Source organism: Protopterus annectens, chromosome 16.part0 (assembly GCF_019279795.1).
Source record: "Protopterus annectens isolate FY-2018-M chromosome 16.part0, PAN1.0, whole genome shotgun sequence".
NCBI classification, from domain to species: domain Eukaryota; kingdom Metazoa; phylum Chordata; order Ceratodontiformes; family Protopteridae; genus Protopterus; species Protopterus annectens.
In genome coordinates this window covers 42,164,305-42,192,191 of record NC_056750.1, presented here as the reverse complement: position 1 = coordinate 42,192,191, position 27,887 = coordinate 42,164,305, and the positions used below count along the sequence as shown (strand labels likewise).

Here is a 27,887-nt window from a genome sequence, read left to right as displayed (position 1 = left end):
GTAGTCTTGCATATGGTACGAGAAGGATGCAGGAGGCCATGTAACCCAAAGCCTGCAGGAATCTCCTTGCAGATAGCTGAGTTAAAGTTGCCAAGGTTTTGAAAGTTGAAGCCAGCTGTAATTGTTTTTCGTATGTCAGAAATGCCATCTGGGTTGTTGTGTTTAGAGAAGCGCCCAGAAAAATTATCTGTTGTGAGGGTGTCAAATTTGACTTTTTTATGTTTACAGTGAATCCCAGGAACTTGAGAAGATTCTGAACAAACTGTAGATGCTGGAGTAAGACATCCTTGCTGTCTGCCTGAATAAGACAGTCATCCAGATAAGGGTAAATTTGAATTCCCTTGAGTCTGCAATAAGCTACTACTGGAGCCAAGCATTTGGTGAAGACCCTGGGCTCAGTAGACAATCCAAAGGGCAGCGCAGAGAATTGAAAGTGCCTCGATCCGGCCTTGAACCTGAGGTATTTTCTGCATTCCTGCCTGATGGGAATGTGTAAATATGCCTCCTTTAAATCCAAAGTTACCATCCATGCATTTTTGGTCAGCATTGGAAGTAGCTGCTGTAGAGTAAGCATCTTGAATTTTGGTATCTCTAGAAAAGTGTTCAAGACTGACAGATACAGAATGGGTCTCCATGAATTTTGCTTCCTGGGGACTAGAAAGAGCCTTGAGTAAAAACCTTGTCCCATCTCTGAAAGTGGAACTAGTTCTATGGCTTTTATAGCCAAGAGAGCTTCCACCTGGTTTAAGGCCTCTGTCCATTGATGTTTTGGAAGATCTGGCCATCCGCTTGGCCTTGGTAGGGTATGAAAATGGAATTTGTAACCTCTTGAAACCACATCCAGAACCCACTTGTCTTGGGTTATATGAGTCCAATTTAGGTGAAAAAGCGAAAGTTTTCCTCCGAGAGGGGCTTCCAGGCAAGAAGTTCCTGCAGCCCAACAGAGGGAGTCATTGAGTCTGTTTCCTATGAGCTTGCAACCTGTCCTCTCCTCCCCTAGGGGTGGAAGCAGTCCACTGTCTTGGTCTATAAGAGGCTTGCGTTTGAGGCCTTCCTCGGGAGCGTCTGTATCTACTCCTCTGAGGCCTGTCTGAATTGGGAAAGGACCAATTTTTTGTAGGCCAATTCCTACTAAATCTGGGTGGCTGTACTTGTAAGAAATCTTTAACTGTTTGCATGGATTTTACCTTGTCCTCCATCTTTTTAATCACCTCTTCAGCTTTAGATCCAAACAAAACATTATGCTGAACAGGAGCATCCAATAATTTAGCTTTTACTTGATCTGGCAAATTTTGTTCCTTTAACCATGCATGCCTTCTAATTACTGTGCCAGAGGCAGCAGCCCTACAAGAAGCCTCCAAGGCATCAAATCCACAGTGTAAACCATGCTTCCCAACTTGTTCAGTGGCATGCATTAAGTCATGTAGTTCCTTATCATCTGCACAGGCAGAAATGGAAGTTAGCTTTTGTTTTAAAACAGACAGGAGAAATTGCTGGTATTTCAGCATATGAAACTGACAGTTTAAAGCCCTAATAGATAAAGTAGCAGAAGTGTACACTTTTTTGCCCCATCTTTCTAAAGATCTGGAATCCTTCTCAGTGGGAATGGGGTTTTTAGCAGAAGCGGCCTTAACGCCCTTAGGACCCTGAGAAATAGTTTCAGGGTCAGCAGTAGGGTTCTTGTATAAAAACTGGTGGAAATCAGGAACCCTGTAATATCTGTCAGGCTTAACAGGAGCTGGAGGAAAAGAGTCAGGGGTTAAGTTAGCCTCCGAAAAAGAATCATCCACAATATCCAAAATAGGAGGAATAGCCAGGGGTCTATGTTGGGGAAGAAGAAGAAAATCCCTTAGTCTTTTCTTAGATTCCGAATACTCCTGTCCTTCCCAGTGGAAATATTCCCTCATTTCATGCAAGGTTTCCCCAAAAGAGAAATCCTCAGTGGGAGAAGCTGAAGGAATGGATTCCTCAGCATCAGAATCCTCATAAGGAGGGAAAGAATATTCCTGGTCAGAAGAAGAAACTGAAGAAACAGAAGCCTGATCAGAGGAGTCATAATAAACTTCCTGCCTTGGCCTTTTATCTGGAGGGGGATGTGAACCCCTAATCATAGTAAGTAAGTCCTCCGCCATCTTAAGTAACTGTTTCTGTGACTTGGGAGCCTGATCAGAAGAGGCCTGGGTTGCAGTCTTTGATTTGGAAGGAGTCTTTGCCTTTGTCTTTGGCTTTGCCTTTATTAGAAGCTGAGTAGGTCTGAAAACCCCTTCGGAAGCCGGTACCTGCACAGCGGCTTCGGACCCATCCGAAGGAGCATTGTCCGAAGGTCCTGCAACAGAAATATTCAAAGGCCTAGTTGGCTCCTCGTGGGAGTCCGTTTCGGCCATCGGTTCCGAAATGGCCGATGACAGGGGCTGCAAAAGCGCCTCACAGACGATGGCCAAACCTGAAGCTGGCTCTGCTTGTACGATATCGTCTGATTTGGACCTCGGAGGCCTGTCTTTGTCCTTGCGTCATTTGTGAACTCCGGTAGCCGGAACAGTATCCGATGACATTTTGTAATTAAAACGCCTACCGAAGTAATGAAATGCAAAATCGTACCTTCGCTTAATTGTACGTTGATTGAATCTAGCACAAAACCGACAACTAGCTACGTTGTGGTCAGGGCCTAAGCAAGGAATACAGTAAGAATGAAAATCCTTATGAAGTATTTGCTTCCCACATGAAATACAATTATTAACTTTTTCTGACATCGGACTGGAGCAAGAAAAAAGTTTCCCCAACGGGGTACTTAGCTTCGAGTAGGAGAAGAAAGTCTTCGGACTGAAGTTTGTTCAGAAAAAAAATTGTCAGGAGTCAGCCGACCGGCACTTGCGAACTGCTATCACCGCACGGCAAGAAAGACTGGGGAACATAGCGTCGGCTGTCAGCTTTGTACTCCTGGCACTCTGACGTCAGGGAGCATGGCTGAACAGCCGACGCAGGACCCAGACTTTGGGATTCTGGCCGACTGAGGACTGCCTGCCGGCAGGGGAGAACCCTACAGTCATGACTGCAACAGTGAAACACGATGAACATCCACCCAGGACAAGAGGAATAGCTAAGGGTCTGTGCTGTGATAAATTTAAAAATTCCCTGAGTCTCTTTTTGGACTGAGGATAATCCTGACATTGCCAATGGAAATGTTCTCTCAAAGTATGTAGGGTTTCACCAAAAGAAAAATCCTCTGGAGTAGAGGTAGAGGGAAGAGGGAATGGATTCCTCTGCATCTGGATCCTCATAAGCAGACAAGGGCGTGTCTTCAGAGAAACCTCAGAGTCAGACTCCTGGTCATATAAAGCTGCCAGGGACAAGTCTCTTTCTTTTAGAAGGGGTAGGCTGGCTTTCAATAATAAGTATGATAAGGTCTTCTGCCATTTTAAGCATTTGAGATTGAGGCATGGAAGCAGGTGCTTGAGTTTGAGTAGTTTATTTAGGCACAGTTCATACCCTGGGCCTCAGAAACTTGGTAGTTTGAGAAAGAACTGAAGATGCAAAAGAAGTCGTCGGTTTGTGTCAAATATCAGCAGTGCAAAGAACTTCCTCGGAAGCCGGTGCTTGCTCAGTGGCTCCGGACCCACCCAAGGTAGAGACATCCGCAGGATCCTTAATCAAAGAAGAGTCGCACGGTATACCAGACTCTGAATGGGTCTCAGTAGCAGCCTGTGAATCCATAGAAGCGGGCATCAGGGGCTGCGAAAGCACCTTGCTGAGTACCGGCGAAATGACGACTAGCTTAACGGAAGCGTCGTCGGCATTTTTGGACATGTGCGGTCTGTGTCTGTCTTTATCCTTACGTTTTTTCAGAAGATCGGTAGTCGGATGGCTTACCGAAGCCATTTTGGAATGTGGAGATCGAGAGCAAAAGTATTTAGTACGATAAGGTCCTGATGGCGTTGAACAAAGCACAAAACCGACAGCGAGGGACGTCGTGGTCTGGGCCTAAACAGGTGACACCGTAAGAATGGAAATCTCAGTGTGGTACTTGCTTTCCACAAGCGAGACAATTGTTTTTCTGACATCGGTTAAAGCAAGGAAAAAGGATCCACAACGGGGTACTTAGCTTTAGAAGACTTCAACTTCAATTTCGGAAACGAAAAACTCAGGTAGCGGCCAACCGGCATTCATGGAAACTGCTTCGGGCTCCTTGCAAGAAAGACTAATGTAATGGCATCGGCTGCCTGATTTTATACCACTGACGACCTGACGTCAGTCCTGGAGCGACAGCAACCGACGCAGAAATACTAAGTCTCTCGTATTCGGGCAGACTGAGGGCTACCCCTGCCAGGATAACCCAAGTGTGATGACTGCAACAGTGAAACACGAAGAACATCCACATTTTTCCTCCCTTTTGACCTTTAGGATAAGGTCTAGAAGGTATGGAAAAATGGACTCCTACGACAGAGACAGTTTTTCCTTCTTGTTCACACCTGGTTAGTGTGTCTTTTACATTTGGCCTGAACAAGGATGAGCCATCAAAGGGTGTGTTAACAAAAGAAGATTTAAAGGGCTCCGCAAAGTCACACAGGCGCATCCAGGAATGCCTCCTTATGGAAATTCCTGAACCCGCTGCCCTACTTGCTCCATCAGCTGCACATGAAATGAGTCTCATGGAGGAGTTGAGCAGTGAAATTAAAGGTGGAGGGCTGAGAGGAAGCTTTTTCTGATACCCCTTCAGCTACTGAACCCTGCACAGCATCTCCTAGCTCCTTCAGGAGATCTCTCTGAAGTCTGGTAAAGTGGGTAAGATAATTCAGCAATCTGAGTGCAAAGGTTGCTGAAGAAAAGGTGCGCTTTCCATATCTGTCCATCGTATGAGACTCCTTGTTCAGTAGATGGACAGAAGAGGACGTCTCTGACGGTTTCTTTTTGGTGGCCACCGCCACCACCAATAGCATCTACTGGAACACTTTTTGTAAGGAAGTTTCTATCTGTAGGGGTTGTTATGAATTTGTTTGGCCTCCGAGGAACAGGCTCCACTGAGTCTGGAGACTCCCACGCCTTTTGACAAACTAGATCCATCAGTTCATCAAAAGGCAGAGACACACAAGTGTCGGAAGGGGGAGACCCAAAAGCCTTCAGATATACAGACTCTTCCTCACAAGGGTTGATGGCCTTCCAGCCGGCTCTCTGCTTAAGTATTTCCAAGATGTCTGCGAAGAAGACATCCTTAAAGGGTGACTGTGGTGACCCTTCTGACTCATCAAGGTCAGTATCAGATGTGATGGACACCTTTGGGGAGTCTAAATACTTCCTTTTACATAGTCTCTTATGAGGCACCTTCTGCTTCTGGCACTGCACAGCAAGAAAGACTGATAAAATGGTGTCAGCTGCATGCTTTATATCCCTAACTACCTGACGTCATGGAAGAAGAGACAGCAACCGACACAGGACCCAAGACTTTGTTAATCAGGCCGACTGAGGGCTACTGCAAGCAGATAACCCAAATGTAATGACTGCAGCAGTGAAACACGAAGAACATCCAGAAGGTATCCCCGGAAAGTACAGTTGTGTACACTTACCATAAATGCCACCAGCAGTTGTTCAGATTTCCTTAGAGATTTAGTCCTGTCCAAGTAAAATCTAAGTTGTCTGTGCACAACTAAGGAGTGCAGTATCCGTTCCCCTTTGTTCTGTGGATTAGAAAAGAAGGTTGGCAAATGAATGGACTGATTAAGAGCCACACAGGATACCACCTTGGGCATGAAAGAGGGATTGGTCCTGAGGGACACCCTGTCCGCATGAAATATGATGAAAGGCTCCACTGCCATAAGGGCCTGTAATTCACATACCCTTCTTGCTGAAGTTATTGCTAAAAGGAAAGCTGTTTTCCAAGAAAGGAATTTTAACTGTGCAGTTGCAGCTGGCTCAAAAGGAGGAGGAGGAGTGAGTTTTTCCAATACAAAATTAAGGTCCCAGGCTGGAGTTGGGGCACTCCTGGGTGGTTTTACATTTTTGGCTCCTCTGAGGAACTGCTTGAGCAGTGGGTGAGAAAAGAGGGGTAGTTCCATGTTGCAATTTGCTGAAATGGCTAAGGCGTGAATTTAGATGGAGGAAAAGGAAAAGCCCTTGTGAAGCATCTCAGTTAAGTATTGAACAATCTGAGGTAAATTGGGCGCTGCTGTGGCCATCCCTTGAGTTTGGTTCCAGGCACAGAATATTTTCTATTTTTCAGCATAAGATTTTCTAGTACTAGGCCTCCTTGCCTCCAAAATGACATCCAACACTTGTTTACTGAGGGATGGTAACAGAGAGATTAGGTAATTAGCCAGGCTGCCAGGTTCAGGGTTTGAAGCTGGGGGTGCAGAATCTGGCTCTCCTGCTGAGACAGCAGGGTAGGGGTCTGAGGTAGGTGCCATGGGGACAGCTGTGACACACTGCGCAAGAAGGGGTACCAGTGTTGGCATGGCCAGTCTGCTGCAATCAGTATCATCCTTGGTTTGTCCTGTTTGATGTTTAGTAGTACTTTGGAGAGGAGAGGCAGAGGAGGAAAAGGCATACATTGATAGATTTTTCCAGCTGAAGGACAGAGCATCTACTTTCCAAGCTTGTTCGTGGGGAGTTCTTGTGCAGAATTTGTCCAACTGGTAGTTCTGGGGGGAGACAAACAGGTCTATATATGGATCCCCATTTGTTGATCAACATGTTGAAAATCTTTGGTTCTAGTTTCAACTCGTGTGGGTCCATGAGATTTTTGCTTAGTTCGTCTGCCAGTGTATTTAGTTTTCCTGGCAGGAATTGAGCCTGTAGATGAACTTGGTAGCTCAAGGCTGTGTTCCACAGAGCCATGGCTAGTCTGCAGAGGGGGTAAGAATGGGTACCCCCTGCTTGTTTATGTACCACATAACAGTGGTGTAGTCAGTCTTTACCATTAATTGTTCTGGAAGAATGTGGTCCTTCAAGGCTGTCAGAGCATTCTGTACAGCTAACATTTCTTTTTGCTTGATATGTAGGTGCATTTGACTTGGGTTCCATTTGCCCTGAATGCACTTCCCTGCCAGGTGAGCCCCCCAATGCACTTCCCTGCCAGGTGAGCCCTCCATGCATAGTCTGATGCATCTGTTGTTAGGGTTTGGGCGGCAGGGGGTAGTGTGAATGGTAGTCCCTTGTTTTGGTGGCAGGCCTCTGCCCACCAAAGGAATTCTAACTGTAGGCAAGGTATGATGGGAATCACTGCTTTTAGATCCTGAGAATATTGACACCATAGGATTTTTAGATACCACTGTAGTTTCCTCATCTGCAGTCTTGCATATGGAATTAGTAGAATGCACAAAGCCATGAACCCCAAGGCTTGCAGTATTTGCCTTGCAGACAGCAGGGTTTTTGTGGCTACTAGTTTGAAGTAAGTAGGGTTGCCACCTTTTCAAATGGCCAAAGTGGGACATTTTCAAGACACACATCAGATTTTACAGGCTGACACATACCCACGGTCAGTACAAAGGATAGAACTTAAATTTTTTGCCTAAATAAAAGCTTATTCTTGTAGCATTTTAGTTGCTTATTCAATGTTTTGTAACATTTAGGTATTTTAGATACAGAATAACTGTTTTATGCAACTATTACATAAAATATGGGACATAATTATGTCCTACAATCTCAGGACATTTGCCATTTTTAATATTTTCTGTCAGGACACAACTGCCCAAAGAGGGACTGTCCCTCCCAAAGTGGGACAGGTGGTAACCCTAGAAGTAAGTTGTCAAATGAATTTGTTTCTCTGGCGTGAGGAAAGCCATCTGGGAAGGTGTGTTCAAGCTTGCTCCCAAGAATATAATTTCTATACAGGGTACCAGCTGTGATTTCTTTTCGTTTATGGTGTACCCCAGACAAATTAACACCTTTTGTACAAATGCCAGATGATTCAGAAGTATGTCTTGGTTTTCTGCCTGAATTATACAATCGTCCAGGTATGAGTATATCTGAATATTTCTTTGCCTGCAAAATGCAATGACTCGAGCTAGGCACTTTGTGAATACCCTGAGCGCAGTACATAAGCCAAAGGGTAGTGCAGAGAACTGATAGTGCATGCAGCCTGCTTTGAAGTGTAGGTATTTTCTGCAAGCTCCCCCGATTGGGATGTGTAGGTAGGTCTCCTTTAAATCCAGTGTTGCCAACCAGGCATCTTTGCCTATCAGGGGAAGCACCTGGTGAAGAGTTAGAATCTTGAATTTTGGAATCACCAAAAAGGTGTTTAGGATAGACAGGTCCAGGATAGGATGCCATGAGTTGTCTTTTCTGGGTACCAGGAAAGGTCTTGAGTAGAAACCTTGTCCCTTTTCCTCTTCTGGTACAGTCTGAATAGCCTTTAATCTTAAGAGAGAGAGTACTTGCTTTTGAGCCTCTGCCCACTGATTTGGGGGTAGATCTGGCCAACCGTTTGGGGTTGGTAAAATGTGGAAATGAAATCTGTATCCTTGAGAAACTATGTTTAAAACCCATTTGTCCTGGGTAAGAAGTTCCCAGTTTTTTGCTTGTAGAGCAATATTTCCCCCTAAAGGAGCAGTCAGTTGTGAAGTGCTTGAAAGTTTTAAAGTTAAGTCATTGAGACAGCTTAACATAGGGGGGAGTCTTACTACTCCCTGATTTGGAAGTGAGGGCCCCCCCACTGCTTAGTCCTGTGCATACCCTGGGACTGAAGCCTGGGTGTTCTGCTGGTTCTGGGTTTGAACTGTGAAGGCCTGGAAGAGGCAGGAAAGGACCAATTTTTTGAGGGCTAATGCCTACTAAATCTAGGAGGCTGCACTTGTAAGAAATCTTTAACAGTTTGCATAGATTTAGCTTTTTCTTCCATCTTTTTAAGAACTACTTCTGCTCTGTCGCCAAACAGGCAGTCCTGATTTAAGGGAACATCCAGCAATTTAGTTTTAACATGATCTGGCAAAGATTGCTCCTTAAGCCAAGCATGCCTTCTAAGTACAGTCCCCGTGACAGCAGCCCTGCAAGATGCCTCTAGTGAATCAAAACCACATTGCAAAGTATGTTTTCCAACCTGTTCAGCAGAATGCATTAAATCCTGTAAATCCTTATTTTCAGCACAATGAGGCATCAACATCATTTTCTGTTTGAGCAAGCCAATATTATGCTGCTGATACCTTAACATATGAAACTGGCAATTTAAGGCCCTGATGGCCAAGGTTGCAGAGGTGTATAGCTTCTTACCCTATCTATCCAGGGCTCTGGAATCTATCAGAGGGCTTAGGATTTTTGGCAGTAGTAGCCTTAATGCCCTTGGGTCCCTGTGAAATGGTCTCAGGATCCGCAGTAGGATTTTTAAAAAGGAACTTGTGAAAATCAGGAATCCTTTAATATCTATCAGGTTTTCTGGGAGCAAGAGGTAAAGAGTCAGGGACCAAGCTAGATTCTGAAAAGGCATCAACAATGTCCATCACAGGAGGGATAGCTAAAGGCCTATTTTGGGGCAGAAGTACGAAATCTCTAAGCCTCTTTTTTAGAATCAGAGTAATCATGGTTTTCCCAGTGAAAATGCTCCCTAAGAGCATGCTAGGTTTCACCAAAAGAAAAATCCTCTGGGGGAGAAGCAAAGGGAATTGAGTCCTCTGCATCAGAATCCTCATAGGTAGATAAGGTTAAATCCTGGTCATCAGAGGAGACAGAAATTTCAGAATCCTGGTCAGAAGTATCATAAGCAAATTCAGTCCTAGGTCTCTTAGAGGGGGAAGGCTGGCTTCCCCTGATTAAAGTAATAAGGTCTTCAGCCATTCTTATAATTTGTTTTTTAGGCATAGAGGCCTGACCATTCAGTCTGGGCATCGGTTTCCTAGGCATGGTTCGAGTTTTAGGCCTAGAAGAAAAAGATGGCGTCGGTTTAATATGCAAGTTAGAAGGCCTGAATACACCCTCAGAAGCCGGTGCCTGCACAGCGGCTCTGGACACATCCAATGTAGAGACATCCGCAGGTTCCACGGTTGAAGCATCTCGCGGCATACCAGACTCCGAATGGGTCTCAGTAGAGGCCTGCGAATTTGAAGTAGCGGGTATCAGGAGCTGTAAAAGCGCCTCACTGATTACCGGTGAACGGACGACTAGCTTAGGAGAAGCGTCATCGGCAGCGTTGGACCTAGGCGGCCCGTCTCTGTCTTTATCTTTGTGTTTTTTCGGAATGTCAGTAGTCGGGTGGTTTACCAAAGACATATCTGGACAATTGAACTGAGTACCCAAATATTTAGAAGCGAAAATGTAACGGCGGCGAATAGTTTGTGGCTTAAATAAGGCACAAAACCGACAGCGAGGTACGTCATGGTCAGGGCCTAGGCAAGGAATAAAGTACGAATGAAAATCTTTATGAGGTATTTGCTTTCCACAAGAAATATAATTATTGACTTTTACTGACATTAGTTTAGAGCAAGAAAAGGTTTCCCCAATGGGGTACTTAGCTTTAGTTGAAAACTTCGGTTCTGAAACTCGAAAACGAAAATTGCAGGAGTCGGCCGACTGGCACTTGTGAACTGCTTCTACTTCGGGCACCGCACGGCAAGAAAGACTGACGTAATGGCATTGGCTGCATGCTTTATACCCCTGACTACCTAACGTCACGGAAGATGAGACAGCAACCGACGCAAGACCCAAGACTTTGATAATCAGGCCGACTGAGGGCTACTGCAAGCAGATAACCCAAATGTGATGACTGCAACAGTGAAACACGAAGAACATCCAGGGGGTTGGCGCTTAGGTCTATGTAGGAGCCGAACTCACTTGTGCTGAAGCCCTGTAGGCTTCTAGACTCCTCGAGAGTTCAGATGGAACCCGAGAACGTCGGAGACATAGTCGTGCCCGAAAAACCCAGGATAGGTCTTGGCTCCGATGGTTCCACTACAATCTGTTCTAGACATTCCAGCTCCAAAGTCTGGGATCGGATCAGAGGAGTTATCGATGGTGAAAGGGTAGGCTTGGTCAGTTCCAAAGCCCTCTGGGTCAGAGCCGACAACAATTTGGCAATAGCTTCCACACCACGAGATCCACATCATTATCATCAGACAGGCTCCTGGAGGATGACAGGGAGGAGCAAGAGATCTGGAGACTTGTAATAAAGGGGATCTTAAGGTAGGAGAAACTGGTTCCAATTCTGGGGACCAGGTCCGTACCAGAAAACCCAGTGGCTCTGAAACTGAAGTATCCAGGGTAGAAGGCTTCTCTGGTACAACAGTCTTTGGGTCCAAAGATGACATTTTTTGTAATTTTTTTTGCTGGCTCCGACTGAGCCTCTGAAGATAATGACCTTTTTCCAAATTAATATCTAGAAGAGGGGGTATGGCCCGATTTTGAAGGATCCTGACCTTCTTCAATGGCTTCTGCAAAGGGGGTCTTCAACAATCCACTAAGAATCAATTTATTCTTGCTCTATAGCAGTACTCTGTGACTGAAGGAGTGGCATATGCCACAAGACTCCTGAAGGTGTACTGATCCAAGGCAGTATACACATACTCTATGTCCATCTGTAATGGACATTTTTTGGCTACACAATGCATTTTTTTTAAACCCCAAGGTTTAACATCCTTAGACTGCTTGGACATCTCAGTAAACAACACCACCAACAGCAAAGAAGCACAACAAATTATCTATATATCAAACATTTGTTTTTTTAAACACAGCAACTATAAAAGGAAAGGGAAAAGGAGAAAACCAGATAAAAACTAAATTTACAAAGCTCTCTAATTTAAAAGATCTTGCCTAAATATCTAAAGAAAAGAAGCCCTCTAACTAAATACCGGCTTGAGAAACAAGTTTAAGCTGGGATAGGGTATTGGAGAAAAACACCTTGAGAATAAACAATGGCCTGCAGCAAAAACAGCAGCAGCAAACACACTAAAACTGCTTAATAATGCTAACTACAGTCTTAAAGTTTATAATAATAAACAAACTATCCTAAAATGACAAAATATAACAATGCAAGATAGGAGAAATTTTTCACTTAGCCACAGCCAGTAGAAAGCATCCAATCTTGTTTCAGCAGCAAACGAGACCTGAGGAGCTTTCCTAGGGCACAATGGGATGGGGTTTTTCAGCCGCAAGCTAGTGGAAGGCCTCGAGCTTTGTAGAAGGCCAAGTTGGGACTGAGGATCAGTTCCAAACCCAACCAGTATATGAATGAAGGCAAAACAGGACAACATCACATCAAAACATTTTGTAAAATGTGACATAGGATCGAATGGATATGACAAGAAACAACTGTATAAAAGTTCAACCTGTCAAACAGTGTATGCATGTAGTACAAAAGCTGGAACTAGACATTTAACAAAAAATGTGTTATACATAAAAAGTGGGAATAATAACTCTTTAATGCAATGATGCTTTTTGCTGTGTACTTAAATGTTAATGGTCTCAACAGATAAATACAAAAAAGAAAGAGTAGTGAGCTATATTAAAAATGTAGAGTGCAAATAGCTATGTTACAGGAGACACACAGAAATAAATTAACATGTGAATTTGATAAAGAAAGGTTTTCGGGATGGTTAGTCATCAGAATACGTGGTACAAATGAAAAGAGGAGTACTTATATTAATTGCAGGAGGAGCTCCAATAGTGACAGAGGAGGATAAAAAGATAACAATGGATGATTTATAGTGCTAAGGGGCTACTAAGCAAGGGAGGAGGATTATACTGGCATTTATTTATATTCTACCTAAAACTGCTATAATGGAGCTTAAGAAAATTCTGGAAGAAATAATCAGTTTTCAGCAATGAATATTACTTGTAGGTGGGGACTGGAATGTGATTTGCAACAGTGAACATGGGTCTGGGGGGCCCAGAAGGGAAAGTATAACAAGGGAGGGTAGATATTTGAAGAAATTTATGAAAATGGCATGGAAGAAGTGAAATGAGTAATAGGAGTTTGCAGTGAATTTACATATTACTCCCCAAGATATAAAAACTGGGCTAGGCTAGACAGAATTTACATTTCACAGGAACATCTGAATTTAACTGAAGGTCCTGATATGCCCCAAAAACTATTTCAGATTGTGCGCCAATAATAACTAAAATAAAAACACAGGGTAATGAAATAAATATGAAACACTAGCACTTTCCCAACTATCTGTTGAAAAGAGAGGAATTTAAGAAATGGGTAATGGAGGTTATTCACGAGCTAACAGAGAGGAAAGAAATTTCTTCTGAAAATACAGTTAGGGAGTGGGACAAAATTAAGGTGGAGTTTGAAAATAGGGTGGAAATAAAAGAAAGGCAGTTATGGTTAAGAAGTAACATGAATTATGAGGTATTACCTCAATAGTATGCACAAGTTTAGAAAGACTGCTGTTAAGCAAATGTTTTTTTTTTCTTTATAATAACAACAGAGCACAAAAACATTTTGTACAACAACTCAAGCAACAGAAAGCCGAAAGGCCTGTCGCCAACCTTAGGGAGCCTATAACAAAGAAGGGAACAAGAGAGCCTGTAGGAGGTATTAGAAATATTTTGGCAATTCTATGAAAGTCTGTATAAAGCAGTGAAATATGGAAATCAAGAAAAGATACAAATGGAAAGGTTTATAGAAGAATTAAATATGACAAGATTAGAGGTTGATGAGGCTCAATTACTAATGGTTAGGATGGGAGGAAATAATATAAAAACTGTGATGTATAACCAATCTACAGGAAAATCCCTAGGAACAGATGGTATTCCTGTGGAAGTTTGGAAGCTAGGGCAGGAAAAACTGAAAGATCTGGAAGGTTTTGTTTAAGAGTAGGAGCAGTATCAACATTCAATAAATAAAAATATAGACAACCACAGCACAGTGTAGCAACAAAAGCTACTTTAATACCAAAACTGTAACAACACTAAAACAAAATTAATACAACTGATAGTTCAGACTAAGAACTTTTGCCCAGTTCATCCAGGGCTTCATCAGAGTAGTGAATAAAGCCAACAGTAGTTCTTAAATAGTCAAGTTGATGTCATGGATTACTAATTTTACCCACCTTAATTCCATTAGAAGAAAATCTACCTTTCTACCACCTCCCAATCCCTTTATTACTATGTTTGAGCAAACTTGTGAGAGGGAGATTAGGTACTTGCTTAACGGTAAAGTTCTGGATAACTTGTCAAAAGAGGAAAAAGATTGTTCGAAACAATTAACAGGAAGCAATGATTATAGAATCATGAAGCCGGATAAAGGCTGGGGTGGTGATAATTATGATGTAGATTGATTATATTTCTAGGATGTATGAGATTTTGAATGATGATGGTACTTATATGGGAGTTAATTAACATAGCCTATGCAAAAATAGACTGTCTGCTTTATGATTCATGGTCTTGGGGGGGGGGGGGGGGGATGACAAAACCAAATTGGATTTTCGTATAGTGGAACATCAATTTCTGGGATTCCAAAAATCTACAAGAAGGTAGAGGTTCCTCCTTTTAGGCCAACTGCAGTGGCCAGAGGGTCAAAGACAGAACCACTGGCTGCTTACATTGTCCATTTTTGTAAAGGGGCATTGTTGAGCAAGGGTCATATTTTACGGGACTCCTGGCATTATCTTGAGATTCTAAGGAATTTGAAGAATGATGTGGATTATATTTTTATTACTACTGATGTCGCCAATCTTTTTTCAGTGATACCACATGACGTAGGTTTGACTTATTTTGAAGAAGGTATTATAGAGATTGATACTTTACACACCATTAAAACAAATTTTATTGCAGAATTGATGTCAACAGTATTGGGCAACAAACATTTTATACTTCGATGGGGAGTATTACCATCAGGTATCAGTGGTCACTTTGGGTACTAGACGTGCCCCTATTTTTGCCAACTTAGTTTTAATAGAGTGGGAAAAGAGATTTGTTTTCACTTCCCATTTAATTTCTAAGATTTTGTTGTTCTTACGTTTTCTGGGTGACATTTTGGTGTTATGGAATGGGCAAGTGAACAACATTCCACATTTTACTGAGTTTTTGAATAACACCACATCTTTCTTGAAGTTTACTTACAAATGGCACCACAGTGAAATTAAGTTCTTGGACATATTTCTATAAACAGAAAGTGGAATGTTTTTGTTCCAACATTTATAGGAAAAGAACTTATTCCATCTCCCTAGTACATTTTGACAGCTGTCATCCTCCCCATCAAAAAAGAAGTGTGGTTAAGGGGCAGATGGTGAGGCTGTCAAGATTAGTGAGTGATGACACAAAGTTTGGTGAAGAAATGGGGGTTTTACTGGGTATGTTTAAGGATAGAGGGTATCCTGTAAAGTTTTTATTAAAGATTAGAAATGAAGTGATTAACATCAGCACAGCAATTCACAGGTTCGAGTTTGTAAACGTGTGAAAAAATGGGTGCTATAGTCATACAGTACAGCCCTGAGACCCCACATATGGTGGGTATTGTTAACAGAAGTTGGGACTTTACTATACCATATGAACTGAAAGTCCTATTGGTGAACAAACCACAAATAACACATAGGTGAGGAGATAATTTGAAGAGCATGTTGGAAAGGCAGAAAAGTAAAAATGGAAGGAATCACAGATCAGAAATGAGGAAATGTGGTATGTGTAAGTATTGCAAATATATTAACAATGGCTCCTATGTTTCGATTAGTGGGCTTAACAGGAACATCCAATGTCTTGGACTGTGTAACTGTAACACCAGAATGGTTATATCTGTGGCAATGTATTTGTGCTCCCCGTCATTCTATGTTAGGAAGACCACGTGAAGAATGAAAGACAGAATAGCCGAACATGTGAGGGACATAAGAAACAAAAAAAACAACCAATGCACTTTAAGTGCACAGTACAAAATGTGATAATTTTAAAGGGTTTTTATTTTTTTATTATTGACAAAATTTGTGAAGACCAGAGGAGAGGTGACTACAACAATCTTATGGAGGTGAAAGTAACCATGTGGCAGCTGGGATTGGATGCTAAAAAGTCCCCTGGTATTAAATGAATGTTGCTCAATAATGAGCATCTTGAAAAAGAGGACAAATGAGTTAAGAAAGGAAGGGTACATCTGAATTTATGCTTAGTGTTCATATAGGACTTTTAGTAGTTTTTAATATGGTTAGAACATGATAGCTTAGATGCAAATAAATATATATATTTATTGTTTTTACACTTGTATGTTTTTATATGTTTTATATTTTTTAGGATTTGTGTTATGTAAAGTTATTTACTTTTTGTCTAAGGTTGGTGTAGAATTATTTTGATTATTAAGGCTATTTTGAACTGACTGAACATACAATAGGTGCACTGACAATCGGGTTGTTTTTCAAAAAAAAAAAAAAAAAAAAAAAAAGGATGAATAAAATTAGTGATCACATGACATCAACTTGACTATTTAAGAACTGCCGTTGGCTTTGCTCACTACTCAGATGAAGCCCTGGATGAACTGGGCAAAAGCACTTAGTCTGAACTATCAATTGTATTAATTTAGTTTTAGTGTTGTTACAGTTTTGGTATTAAAGTAGCTTTTATTGCTACACTGTGCCGTTGTTATCTTTGAGTGTTTAGTTTTGTTTCATTCATATAAGTATCAATATCCTGGAAGAAAGAAGTGGCAGCTGTAAAGATCCATCAGACCCAGCTTCATACAGGCTCATTTCAATACTAAAAAAACAAAATAAACAGTATGTAGCAGAAGTACACTTTAATAAAACAACAAAACACAGTAAAAAAACAATAGAATCTAGTGAGATGAGCGCTTTCACAACAAATGTTGCTTCCTCAGATCTACCACATACATAATTCACAATCATTTTACAGGGGAGTAATTAAACAGTTAATGAGGTCCAATTATCTTCCAGCCCTAGATCTCAAAGCAGGCTTTAAGGGAACACTACAGTTCAAACCTTTTCCTTTGTTTGCACCTCTGCCTGATATTTTGCCAAGTTCTAAAACCAAAAATTTAAACATGTTCACTCCCTTCTTTTAAAACATGCTTGGCAAGAGCATTCCTATCATCCCTTTATTAATAGCATAGACATGTTCCTTAATGCGATTTCTAAGTTGTCTAGTGGTCATACCCACATAGTTGGAATCACAGATTTCACACATGGCCAGGTACACCAGATTATTGCTATTACAGCCAGCAGAAACATTAAACATATACAGACGTCCATTCAAGGGATGCATAAAGACATTATCAGTCCTAACATAGCTGCAGACATTACATTCTCCACAAGCATGAGTCCCTGATGTAGTTATATTAGCTTCATGGCTGAAGTTATTCAGCGATAAAGGTTTGTAACACAGACGTTTCTTCAAAGAGGCATTGTTCTTATAAATGAAATGTGGTTGCTCATCAAGAATCTCCCTAAACTTCGGGTCTGAAATAAGAACTTTCCAATGTCTCTTACTTATATTACATACAGACTCTACATCTGTCGAATATGTAAGGGACATCCTACGACTGTCGCTCCACCTTGCGTGCTCATTCATATCAGATTTCTCTATATTAAAATAGGGTCTTAGCTCTATCAGATCTACATACAATCACATCATTTTGTATGATTCCAATTTCAAACTTTGTGTATCCTCTGTTTATATTCCTCTGACAGAGTATCAAAGTGGATGTGCATGTCACTATCTCTATTATGTAACCTTGCTGACCTGTAAAACTGTCCTTTCACACCATTTATTTTAGTTTTCTTAGGGTGCATACTCTTAGAGAGTAACTCATTTACCTTATAGGGTTTTTCATATAGTCTGGTGACTAAGCCACCTTCTAATCTCTGAACACCAACATCTAAACAGTCAGGGTTAGTATTTGATTCACTATAAGCTGGGCCCCCTCTTGTTCGGCATTTATTTTTCTGAAGTGCAGAAAAAAATAGGGGGATTGTGGCTGACAAAATTTGCAGATGACTGCAAACTGGGCACCATAATTGACACTCCATCAGACACAGACATCCTCCAGAAAGGTCTCATAGAAATGGATAACTGGTGCCAGAGCCATGGCCTTAAGCTAAATGCCAAAAAATGTATAGTCACACCCTTTGGGAAAAACAAGGTAACCCCTAATTACCACATAGGTGGTAATCCATTAAACATGGAAGAAGTTATCAGGGACCTGGGGACCCAAGTTGACAGTAACCTCTCTTTTGACACTCACATTGCCAAAGTGGTTAGGAAGACCTTCTACATTGCCCACCTGATCATGAAGGGATTCACATCCAGATCAGGAGAGGTCATTGTACCCCTGTACTCTTCACTTATCAGACCAATGATTGAGTACAACGCCCCATTCGGAATGTACCTTACCCGACACCTGCAGCAGTTGGAAAGACCCCAAAAGTTCCTCACCAAAAGGATAATGGGGCTCAAACATATGTCATACGATGCCCGACTGAAGAAACTCCAGCTCTATTCAGTCGCATACCGTCTGCTCAGAGGTGATCTGTGCCTGACATACAAGGCCATGTCCAACCCGAATTAATGGACATGCTCCACCTCAAAAATCCAAATCCACCAGAGCCACGAGAGCAAGAGACTTAAACCTCAACACGGATATAAATAGGACGTGCTGGAGGGACAGATTCATCACCCAGAGACTCCCTACACTATGGAACAGAATCCCAGTCCATGTGAGGCAGAGCCCCTCACTGACTCTGTTCAAGAGAAATCTTGACGAGTGGATGGGAGATCGTAGATTTACCCCGGGAATCATCTCTGTATCACTGCTGGACAGAGGCACAGCAAACTAATGGGTATAGTATTCTCATCCTAAGGGGTGGTGAAAGCCACACACACTCTGGCTGGGCTTATAAATGCCCTAGGGCAGATAGCCTAGTATGAACCTATGAACCTATATGTGAACTTCAAAAAATCTGTACTGCTCTCTAGATAGCTCACAAAGGACCTCAACTCTCGAGTTGTGCCTCCCCACAAAAGAAACACGTCATCCACAAATCGATTGTAATATAAAATCTTCTCCCTAAAAGAGTTACATTCATTAAAAACGTACATATATTCCCACTGGGCAAGCACCATGTTCACATAACTATTTGCACACATGGTGCCCATAGCTACTCCTACTTTCTGGATAAAATACTTATTATCAAATATAAAAACATTACTTGTCAAAATGAGCTCTAATAAATGACACATTAGTTCAACTTTGCTCATACTAAATCCTGATCTAGTCGTCAAAAACTGTCTAATAAAATCAATGTCTGTATCATTCGGAATGCATGTGAACAGTGACACCACATCCACATTCACTAAAATATAATCTAAATCTCCATTTGATTCTGACCAATTCACTAGCCCTTTCAGGAAACGTTTGGTATATAATAGTTTAGTATCTACTTTATCTATTAAAGGTCTAAGTTGCTTCTCTACATAAATTGAGGTGGGCTCAGTAGCCCAGCCTCTTCCAGATACTATCGGTCTCATGTGTTCATGTCTATAACAACTAAAAGAATGACAAAAGTAATGTCAAAATGGATAGATCTGGAACAATTCAGTTTTGTGGAGGGGAAGCAAACATTTGACAACATTAACAGAACATTGATTATCCAGAGGAAAGCAGAATGTAAGAAAATACCATTGTTGTCCGTGGGTCTTTATGCAGAGAAAGCATATGACAGAGTAAGCTGGGACTTTATAAGCAGGGCAATGGAAGCATTTGTACTTCCTGAAAAAATATAAGGTTAATTAGAATTAAGAAGATATATGAGGGATCGGAGGTGAAATTTAAAGTGGGTGGGGTCCCCTCTGACAGTTTCTGCTTGAGTAGAAAACCACGCGGGGATCTCCTCTTTCCTCTTTGTTACTTGCATTATATTAAAGAAGAATGTAACTGGTATGGCAGTCAAGAAAAGCTGGCTCTATTTGTAGATGATATTTTATACCTGACAAAAAAAAAAAATAATATTATTTTATACCTGACATGGGCTGCAGTGGTGCAGCGGTTAGTGTTGTCGCCTCACAGCAAGAGATTCTCCCGTTCAATTCTCGGCTGGAGCACCTTCTGTGTGGAGTCTGCATGTCCTTCCCACAGTCGCATGACATTTAAAGACATGCAAGTAGGTGCGTGTGTGAATGAGTGTCCCTTCTTTGAAGGTTGGGTGTCGAGCTGGCAACTCAGCACCGTAAAATCCACTGCCAATCATTAGCAGACTGGTGTTTCGCTATGGCGACCCCTAACCGGGAAAAGCTGAAAGACTTTTTATTATTATTTTATACTTAACAAAACCAGAAAGAGACATCACAGTGTTGTAGAACATTTTGAAGCAATTTCAAATCTTTTTGAGTTACAAAATTAATGAAGCTAAAACAAAGGCAATAGCGGTAAATTATGTACCACACACAAACTGGTTCAGCAATATCCGTATTTATGGGGACATGATAAAAAAAGCATTTAGGAGTATGGATTAAAAATTATTCTGGTGTAGCAGCTAAGGATATGTGGGAAGAGACTAAACAAAAGCTAATACAAAAACTGAGAAAATGGAAGTTTTGTTATATGGATATGTATAGTAAGATACAAGCAGTCAAAATGTTTTTAGTCCCTTTAGTCTTGTATACAGGTCAGGCATATTTTTATCGACCACAGGGGAAGTTGTGGATAGCAATTAATAAAGAGCTGAAAGAATTTATCTGGGAGGGGAAGATGGCAAGAGTCAAGTGGGATAAACTGATTCATCCAGCGGAATATGGCAGATTGGGATTACACAATTTAAAGGGGTATTTCGGAGTTACACAGTCAAGGCTCCTATACATAGTACAAGCAGAAAAGTATAATTAAAGTGGGATGGGGTGATACTGCAACAGGGCAGAAGCTCAAGAAACAAGGAGATACTGGGGGTTTGGATGCAGGCCTTTAAGGAGAATAACAATAGTCATACAGAATATTACATCCATAAAGTAGCAGAAAGTATTCTAAAAACTAAGTCAACATGGGAATGGAGAAAGGAGATTCTGCTGATAGGGATGACTGCAAGTAGGGATACAAACAATAGGAAGCTAGAATTTACTGGAGAAAACTGGCAAAAGAACCAAGGTACTGGGAGCAAAGAGGGAAAGGTAATAGAATGGGAAGAGGCAAATAATTTATTTGGACTGCAGGTTAGATATTGAGATCAATTCTTGATAGGGAAGGTAGAGTATAGGCAAAGAGAAAGAAATAGGGGGTCCTACATGAAAGACCAGCTCTGGTAGAATTTTTTGTAGACACTAGAACAAAAGCTGCCATTAAAAAAAGGAATAATTAGTACAGCATATAAAACATTGCATGCTAACTACAAGAATCAATTAGAGGAGGTTAGAAAGGACTGGTAAGAAAGACTGGATAAACAATTCATAAAGAAACAATGGGAGGATATATGCATGTCTCCTAAATATGCAATAAAATCTAGAAGATATTAGGATTTTTTCTTGGAAATGTTTACATAGATATTTTTATACCCCAAGTAGACTCCAGAGAATTTTTCCTCAGGTAGACAGCAAATACTGGAGGTGTGACGGGGAAGAAAGAGGTACTTGGGAATATATTTTCTGGTGGACTTTAAGGATTTCCTGACGGATGCACTGTCAAAGATGCTGGGTGGGCAGATTGGTGCGATGAGGGAGGTGATTCTTCTGAGCTAAGATACAGAAACATAATTGCCTAGACATGGTAAGGCCTTGCTGTGTCTAATTATGGTAGCTGCCAAAAAACAATTACCAGAAAATGGAAATCAAAATCTAAACCAACTATATTAGAAGTAGTGAACATAGTAACATAGATAAAACAACTAGAAGTGAGATCTTTAGGAAAGGGTAAGAGCAAACTACATAGAAAAAAATGGGAACTGTGGGAACAATACATACAGGAGAGGAATGAGGTTTAAAAGGAGGCAGGTCTTAAATGAGCTATGTACTGTTTGAGTGAAAATGACTGGGTAGATTATAAGTGATGTATAATGTTTGCAACGGAGAGTGTGCCACTATGGTTTGTGATGTAAAATGCTTACAACTAGGATTGTGTCGGTGTGGTTTGCTTTCATTTATATACATTTAAGATTCCTTATGTCGTAAGTGTTGGCTTAATAAAGATGTTTTTTTTTTTTTTTTTTAAAAAAAAAAGGGGGGGGGGGGCAGGAATTGACTAATTTATGCAATGTTGCTTAGGTTATATGCCATATAATAATATATGTGAAGTATAGTAAGAAGTTATGTACTCACCATAACATTCCATGTTTGTTGTCCATCTCGCCTTCATTCTTTGCTGGTTGGGTTCGGAACCGATCGGTTCTGACTCAGCCTTATACAAAAGCTCGAGAGCTTTCACTGGCTTGTGGCTGTACCCTATCCCATGATGCTCAGGGAAGATTACCCAGATCTTGTTTGTAGATACCACAAAAATGATACAGTACTATATTAACCATATCATAGAAGAGACCAAGAAGGCAGTCAGGGACATAGTAACCAATCTTAATAAGAACCACTCAATCCTCCAGGAGCGAAGGTGGGGGAAAGAGGGTGGGACACAAGAATGAAGGCGAGATGGACAACAAAATGGAACGTTATGGCGAGTATATAACATCTTAATGTTATGTTGTCCTATCTCACCTTCATTCTTTGTTGGTTGGGACAGCATCTCTAGCACCTTCTTTCTTGAGTGGCTCAATGGAGAAAACTCTTCAGAACAGTAGACCCAAAGGAGGCTCTGTTCCTGGAGGCCAAATCAACTTTGTAATGAGTGATAACGGTATGAGGTTTTACCCATGTTGCTGCTGCACAAATGGAATCCATAGGTAGCCTCGTTTGAAAGGTATATGAGGTAGACATAGCTCTTGTGGAATGGCCTTTCACTTTCCTTGGAAGTTCTCTGTTCTGAGATCTATATGCATAAATTATACAGTTGGTAAGCCATTTGGAAAGTGTGACTTTTGATATTGGGGCTCCTTTCTTTTTGTCTGAAAAGGATACAAACATCTGGTCTGATTTTCTGAAGTCCTTTGTTCTATGCAGGTAGAAACGTAAAGTTGTGTACACTTATCATAAATGTAGATGTTCAAGTGTATTCACCGTTGCAGTCATCACACTTGGGTTATATGCCTGCAGGTAGCCCTCAGTTGGCCTGAATACCAGAAACTTAGTATTTCTGCATCGGTTGCTATCGCTTCAGGACTGATGTCAGGTCGTCATGGGTATAAAAACAGGCAGCCGACGCCATTACATCAGTTTTTCTTGCCCCAAATGTCAGGAGCCCCCCAAACAGGGAGCTAAATTATGGTGGGAAAAACACCACCAGTAAAAAGTAAATACCAATAGCCCTGTAAGGGGTGAGTAATAGACAGAGAAGAGAAAGAGAGGCACAAGGGGGCTGGAGGGTGGAAAACCAGGACTGCAACAGTGAATACACTCGAACACCTACATTTATGTTAAGTATACACAACTGTACTATGTTCTTCGTGTTTTACTGTTGCAGTCGTCACACATGGGAAGATTCCCAAAGCTGAAGAAAGGGTGGAGGCAGTCAAGAAGCATTGGGGCTGACTAGTATGCCCTGCAGGATTGCTGTTGCAAAACCTGCCCTGGATTTGAAAAAGATAGGTAGGTGGTAATGCTTGGTGAAGGTGTGTACATGACTCCAGGTAGCAGCTTCCAGAATGTCCCTGGTAGGGACTCCCCTGAGGAATGCTGTAGAGGTAGCCGTTGCCCTAGTGGAATATGTTCTGACCCCTTGAGGGGTTGGTTTCCCATGGTGTTTGTAGCAGAAATGGATACAATGTGCTATCCATTTGGAAATTGTTTGTTTTGAAATGGCTTTGCCCTCTGCCCAAGGTGCAAAATTGAATAGTAACTGGTTAGATTTCCTGAAGGGTTTAGTCCTATCAAGGTAGAATCTGAGCTGTCTGTGCACATCTAAGGAGTGCAGGATCCTTTCCCCTTTATTTTGAGGATTAGGGAAGAAGGTTGGCAAATGGATAGACTGGTTGAGAGCCACACTGGACACCACTTTAGGTATAAAGGAAGGGTTAGTCCTGAGGGAGACCCTGTCAGCATGAAAAATAATGAAGGGTTCCACAGCCATAAGTGCTTGTAACTCGGACACTCTTCTAGCTGAAGTGATGGCTAGAAGCAAGGTGGTTTTCCAAGAGAGGAATTTTAACTCTGCTGGCATTGCAGGCTCAAAGGGAGGAGGAGCATGAGTTTTTCCAGTACAAAGTTAAGGTCCCGAGCAGGGGTGGGTGCTCTCCTTGGTGGCCTTAAGTTGTTTGTCCCTCTCAGGAACTGTTTGATAAGAGGGTGAAAGAAGGGAGGTGGCTCAGTGTTGTAATGAACCAAGATGGCAGAGGCATGGAGTAGATCTGCTAGGTAACCCAGGATTAGAGGTAAGGAGGGCAGTGCTGTGTCCTCTCCTTTAGACTAAATCCAGGAACACTACCTTTTCCACTTATCAGCATAGGAATTCCTTGCACTGGGTCTTCTGGCTTCAAGAATGACATCCAGCACTTGCTTGCTTAGGACGGTCACTGGGGGAGAATTCAAGGAATAAGCCAGGCTGCAAGATTCAGGGTTTGCAGTTGCGGACGCAAGACCTGTCCCCCTTGCTGAGTGAGGAGGGTTGGGATCTGGGGTAGGTGCCAGGGTGGCACCAGTGACAGGCTGCACCAATAGTGGGTACCAGTGCTGGCATGGCCAGTCTGGGGCAATCAGGACTACCCTTGGTCTGTCCTGTCTTGAGTAATATCCTTGAGAGAAGAGGCAGAGGAGGGAATGCATAAATTGAGAGGTTTACCCACTGGAAGGATAGGGCATCCACTTTCCAGGCCCTGCTGTGAGGTGTCCTGGCACAGAATTTGCTGAGATGGTGATTGCAGGGGGAGGCAAAAAAATTCACCTCTGGGGTCCCCCATTCTGAATCATAAAGTTGAAGGTGCTGGGCTCTAATTGCCACTTGTGTGGGTCTAGGAGATTTCTGCTCAAGTTGTCTGCCAGTGAGTTTTGTTTGCCTGGCAGGAACTGAGCTTGCAGATGGACCTGCATGTCTAAGGCCGTGTTCCACAGGGCCATGGCTAGCCTGCAGAGTGGGTAAGAGTGGGATTTCCCCTGCTTGTTGATGTACCACATAACTGTGGTGTTGTCTGCTTTTATTAGCAGGTGTCCTGGTGAGAGTAGGGATCTGAAAGCTGTCAGAGCATGCTGCACAGCTAGCATTTCTGTCTGATGTGAAGATGAAATTGACTTGGGCTCCAGTGGCCTTGAATGCATTTGCCACCCCCCAGGCATAGTCTGATGCATCTGTGGTTACGGTCTGGGCAGCATGGGGTTGAGTAAAGGGCAGTCCCTTGTTGTGGTTGCATGCTGCTGCCCAGCAAAGAAACCCTGTCCTTAGACAGGGTATGACAGGAATGACGGTTTCCAGGTCCTGAGAATGTTGGCACCAAAGACTTTTTAAGTATCACTGAAGTTTCCTCATATGCAGTCTGGCATATGGAATTAGTAAGATGCAAGAGGCCATGAACCCTAGGGCCTGCAGGATTTTCCTTGCGGATAGCTGGGTTCTGGTGGCCATTTCAGTAAAATAATTTGTCAGATAGGCTTGTTTTTCTGGAGTGAGAAATGCCATCTGGGATGCTGTGTCCAAGCTTGCTCCCAGGAATACAATCCTTTGACTGGGGACTAGTTTTGATTTATTTTCGTTGGTGTACCCCAGGGAGGTTAGAAGGTTTTTTACAAATGTTAGGTGCTGCAACAGCATTTACTGACTGTCTGCCTGAATCAGCCAGTCTTCCAAGTATGGGTAAATTTGAATATTTCTCTGTCTGCAGTAAGCAATGGCTGGAGCCAGGCATTTTGTGAATACTCTGGGAGTAGTGGATAAGCCAAAGGGAAGTGCAGAGAACTGATAATGCATAGATCCTGCCCTGAAGAGAAGATATTTCCTGCATGACTCCCTTATAGGGATGTGCAGACAGGCTTCTTTTAAGTCTAGGGTGACTAACCAGGCATCTTTGGCTAGCATAGGTAGAAGCTGCTGCACGGTGAGCATTTTGAATTTTGGTACCACCAAGAAGGTGTTGAGAGCTGAAAGATCTAGGATTGGGCACCAAGTGCCCTCTTTTCAGGGTACCAGGAAAAGTCTGGAATAGAATCCTTGACCCATCTGTTCCACAGGAACAGATTGAATTGCCCTTATAGAGAGCAGGGACTGAACTTGGGTTTGTGCCTCTGCCCACTGGTTTGGAGGAAGGTCTGGGAACCCTTTTGGGGTTGGCAGTGAGTAGAAGTAGAATTTGTACCCCTGGGATACAATGTTGACGACCCATCGGTCTTTGTTGATGGACATCCAGTTTTTTGCATGAAGGGCAAGTTTTCCTCCTAGGGGCACAAGTGGCTGGGCAGAGGTGGGGAGTGGAGTGAAGAAGTCATTGTGAGGTCTTGCCGTAGGGAAGTGGCTTAGCACTCCCTGCTTTGGGGCCGGGGGCACTCCATTGCTTGGATCTCTGCATACCCTGACACTGTAGTCTGGGTGGTCTGTTTCCCTGGGTCTAGTTTGAGATGGCCTGGAGGGGGCTGGAAAGGACCAGTGTTTCGAGGAGCAATGCCTACTAAATCTTGGAGGCTGCACTTGTAAGAATTCTTTAACTGTCTGCATAGATTTAGCTTTTTCTTCCATCTTTTTAAGAACCTCTTCTGCTTTGGTGCCAAACAGATTGTCCTTGTTCAAAGTAGCATCTAATAACTTTAAATTGACATGGTTTGGCAAGGTCTGCTCCTTGAGCCAAGCAAGTCTTCTCAGTACAGAACCAGTGACTGCTACTCTGCAAGATGCTTCTAGGGCATCAAAGCCACACTGCAATGTATGCTTGCTGACGTGGCTTGCAGAATGCATAAGTTCCTGCAATTCTTTATTTTCTGCACAGTCTGTAAAGGTAGCTACTTTTGCTTAATAAGTTCCATAATATGTTGCTGATACTTCAGTATGTGAAACTGACAATTCAAGGCCCTAATGGCGAGAGTTGCAGAAGTATATACTTTATTACCCCATCTGTCCAAAGCTCTGAAATCCCTGTCTGAAGGGGTGGGATTCTTAGCTGTAGTTGCCTTGATACCTTTAGACCCCTGGGAAATGATCTCTCGGTCAGCAGTTGGATTTTTGAAAAGGAATTTATGAGAGTCAGGTACTCTGTAGTACCTGTCTGGTTTCCTAGGAGCAGGGGGTAAAATATCAGGAGTAAGACTGGATTCCATAAAGACATCAACAACTTCCAGGACTGGGGGTATTGCTAAAGGCCTATGTTGTGGCAGGTCTAGAAATTCTACAAGTCTTTTTGGACTGAGGATAGTCTTGGCATTCCCAATGGAAATGCTCTCTTAAAGCATGTAAGGTTTCACCAAAAGAAAAATCCTCTGGAGGAGAGGCAGAGGGAATGGATTCCTCTGCATCTGAATCCTCATCAGCAGATAAGGGCATGTCTTCATAATCAGATACCTCAGAGTCGTCGGACACTTGGTCTATTGAAACTGCTGGGGAAACTGATCTCTTTTTCTCTTAGCAGGTGAAGGCTGACTTCCCCTAATCAGCATAATAAGGTCTTCTGCCATTCTAAGCATTTTATGTTGTGGCAAGGGAGCAGGTGCATGTGCTTCGGTTGTCGGTTTTCTATGCATAGCGCATACTCTTGGCCTTAGAAACTCGGTAGTTTTAGACAGAACTGAAGTCAATTTGTGTAGAACATCAGTAGTGTGAAGAACTTCCTCAGAAGCCGGTGCCTGCTCAGCGGCTTCAGACCCATCCAAGGTAGAGACATCCGCAGGTTCCATGGTCGAAGAAAAGTCTTGCGGCATACTGGACTCTGAATGGGTCTCGGTAGAGGCCTGCGAATCCACTGACGCGGGCATCAGGGACTGCAAAAGCGCCTGAGTACCGCAAACTGGCGAAAAGCTTAACGGAAGCATCGTCG

General features: G+C 42.4%; 1 protein-coding gene across 1 annotated transcript in view; it reads right to left on the bottom strand.

Annotated features, from left to right (window-relative positions):
- The window catches only part of UCK1 (uridine-cytidine kinase 1), a 1,125,034-nt gene that overhangs the window by 810,832 nt on the left and 286,315 nt on the right, over positions 1-27,887 (bottom strand). The gene's annotated exons all lie outside the window — the stretch shown is intronic.